This window comes from Echinops telfairi, unplaced genomic scaffold, assembly GCF_000313985.2.
Source record: "Echinops telfairi isolate 266 unplaced genomic scaffold, ASM31398v2 ScPeMD7_2;HRSCAF=8, whole genome shotgun sequence".
Taxonomy (NCBI): Eukaryota; Metazoa; Chordata; class Mammalia; order Afrosoricida; family Tenrecidae; genus Echinops; species Echinops telfairi.
In genome coordinates, this window is record NW_022103898.1 from 10,100,806 (window position 1) to 10,104,548 (window position 3,743).

Below are 3,743 nucleotides of genomic sequence, written 5' to 3' on the forward strand. Positions count from 1 at the left end.
GCTGCTGGCGTAGGCTGGGGGTGAAGGTGGGATGGAGTCTCTCCCACGGGGTCTTACCCACATGTGCAGTGTGTAAGTGCCTATCAGCCCTCTGGAGACCCCATAACCTCACTTGGCCTCCAGGGGTTCCCCAGTTCCACACGTGTGGATTTTACATTCCTATTCCGATGTTCTTTCCACGATTTTGTTGGTGTGTGTGCCCAATTGTGAACCCCAGCACGTTTCCAGGCAGCCAGGCATGCTTTCCAGAAATAGTGTGTACCCTTTGAGGCTGTAAAACCCGAAACTTGGGGGAAAACTGAGGAGCTGATTCCAAGGGCTTCGGTGGAGAGCAAATGTTTTGAGAATGATGACGGCAATGAATGCACAAATGTGCTTTACACAATTGATGTATGTATGGATTGTGATAAGAGTTGTATGAGCTCCTAATAAAACGCTATAAAAAAATTTTTTTTTAAAACCTGAAACTTTTCCTTTCTTTCATTGAAACTTTACTTGCATTACAAAGTGCTTCTGCTGCATGAATGCTTTCAGCATCAAGTTCCAAGAAGGGAGGTGTATCTTACTCCAGAAACCTAACACTATCTCGGACTTTTCCCTCCAGGTAATGTAGAAACAGAAAACCCCACAAACTGAGTAGAGAGAGCGTGGGCCCTTGTCCCAGCTGTGCCAGTTACTATGTGAGAGAGGTCAAATTACTTGACCTCTCTGAGCAAATCCAAAGAACTAGGGACTGCAGCATTGAGCTGTCAGAAGTAACAACAATTAAAGGAACTGCCTACTACGATGCGGAAGCAAGATGAGATTTACTACTCCCCTAAAGAGTTAAAGTCTCGGAAACCCACAGGGGCAGTTCTACCCTGTCCAATAGGGCCACTGTGCGTCAGGGTCAACTCAATGGCGGTGAGATTCAGACCCACCAGGAGCCTAGTGTGTGGTGAGTGCTGATGAAATGCTTGCTGTCGTCCGTCCTCCAAATTTATGTCCCAGGCCAACTATCAGCTCAAGGTGTCTATCCTGCGCCTGCAGAAGATCCCCTGTCAATCTCCAGGGCCCCAAATCTCTTTTGTTGCCTCTGGCCCTCTCATGAGTCTTGCCTTCCCTGGCCAGGCCCTCCCCATCCCCCAACACCACCACCCCAACTTGGCAGAGCTAGCCCTCCTCACCAGTTCACCCCCAGTAACAGCATGTTGCTGCAAAGGTTTCAGCTGGCTGCTCAGAAAACTTGCCTGTCCTGTATTCAGCCGCCACCACCCCCCTTCCACCCCCTAGGGTGAAGCCATCTGTACCTAGCAAACATGCTGAGGTCGTAAAATCAACCACCCCAAGTACAAGCAAGTATGAGACCTTTCTTGGCCTTGTTCACACTTTTCCTGTGACATCTGCCCTTTAACGGGAAGCCTGCAAAGAATGAACCGCTGATTGTGTTGCCAAAGAACAGGCCGATTCTGTATATCGTTTGTTTTGTTGTCTTTTTATCTTTTTCATGGAGGTGAAGTTCGCAGAACATAAAATTAGCTATTTTAATGTGAGCAATTTGGGGTCGTGTAAAACATTCAGGATGACCAAAGACTCAAGACAACCATCATTACCAAGGATAAATGGACCACACAAATCACAACCTCCCCTAGCCTGAGACCAGAAGCCCTAAGGGTACCCAGCTCCCATCTCTAGCAGCTCTGATCAGGATCGCACTGAAAGGTCTTAGATGCAGAGAAAGCAAAATACAGAACATGCGGAACAAACTCAGAATCATCAGACAGGCCAGACTTACTGGGCTGGTCGAGACGGGTGGCAACCCTCAGACTGGCCCTTGGTGACAACTCAAAGCCTGAAATGGAACCTAGCCCTGCAGAGCAGCTTCCAGACAAACAGACAGGCCTGCAAACTGAACCACTGCACCAGGGAAGCATGCACCCTCAGACCACAAGGGCTGCATTTCCCCACAAACACAGGGGAGAAGGATGGATGGAAACAAGGGGGCCAGGGAGGAGGTGGGAAGAAGGCTGTCACACGGAGGGGATTGCCATCAATGTCACCAACAAAATGAGAATAAATCGTTCAGTGGAAACTAACGTGCTTTGTCAGCTTGCACCCAAGCTATCATCTTAACAATAACGCTAAGACATCCGTGATGGGCAGCCACCATCTCCATCTAGAACATTCTCTTTACCCCCAAAGACTACCCTGTCCCCACCAGCAGTCACTGCCCATCCCCCCGGGTGCCGCCGCCCCCCCTCGTTTGCCCTGGTCGCTATGGCTAGACCTGTGCTTGATATTTCACCACAATGAAATCGTAAGAGAGTGTGTCATGACTTCTCTCACTTGGGTTTTCAGGTTCATCCACGTTGTACTGTACATCAGTTCTCGGGTCCTTCTTATGGTGAAGCGTTAATGTGGAGACACTGGGAATTGCCTCTCCAGCAGTTTGTTGATGGCCAGTGTGATTCCTAGGCGAGAATGCCAGGGCAGCCAGGGGTGCCAACAGCATCCTTGGGCCACCTTGATTTCTTGGATGAGTTTTCCTGCCTCCAGACTCCCCTGCTTTGCATATGACCCCACCCCGATGGGGTCCTTTCTCTGCAAGAAGTCTTCCTCCTTGCTTCTCTCCGTGGGGCTCAGCTGCCTTCTGGAGACGACGGGGTGGGGTGGAGGCAGGAAATTGGGGTTACTCTCAACCCCGGGACTTTGCCCTGCATTCTTCTTCAACGGCGACTTTGATCATGTAGATCCCTCCACTGGACATCACTGCCATTCACCTTCCAGTCACCCTTCAAGGCTGGAGAAAATGCCTCCTCCTTCACAACCTCATCTCTGAGCCCTCTCTCAGCTCTAGAACCACCCCTCCGCCTGCTGAACCTTCCCTTGAGGTGCACATTCAGGTGTGCTCTCAGGGGTGGGTGTGCGCGAGCGCGTGTGTGTGCATGCAATCTGGTGTGTGTGCACCCAAGTATGTGTGTATACTCAGGTATGTCTGTACACTCCAGGGGGGTGCACACTCAGGGATGTGTACACTCAGGTGTTCATGTGTGTACACTCAGGTGGGTGAGCTCAGGGGAATGTGAGTTCAGGGCTTGTGCTCTGTGGGGTTCTCCCCCCACCCCCACTGCCACATCTGCCTCCATGGGACAGGGAAGGGCAGAGGGTGATTAGATATTATGACCCAGGTCCCTCAGTTGGTTGAGTCCAGAGCTGTTTCTATGTGCCTAAACCTGTTTCCACCGCGCCCAGTTCCCGGCACTGCAGACTGTGTGCAGTCCCAGCAGTACGAGCGAGTCAGCAGCACACTGCCCTGCGGGGTGAAGACTGCTCTTGCAGGCAGCACCGCACTGAGCGCCGGGTAGCTGCTGGGAGGAAATGAGGGGTGACTTCATCCCTCCTCCCAGCCTCCCTCTCGAGCCTCAGAGCTCAAGCAGCTTGCCCTTGCCCGCCTGCACTAAATGGTGTCTGATCCCACCTGGGGCCCTCCCTGCCTCCGGCCCAGCCTGCACTCGCTGCCGAGTGCATCCATCTGATGCGCCATCTCATCAAGGCATGTTCCAGCTCACACACCTTCCATGGCTCCCAACTGCCAACACGGGTCAATTCCAATTCAGCCTGAAACGCTGGGATTCCAAAACTTCCATGCTGCAATCAATATTCCTGTCCAGGACCCTCTCTCCCTCTGTGAGGCTGGCACAGGACGAGACAACATTTCATCCTTTTCTATGTGAGTTTGCCATGAGGGTTGAGGCTGACTCAAG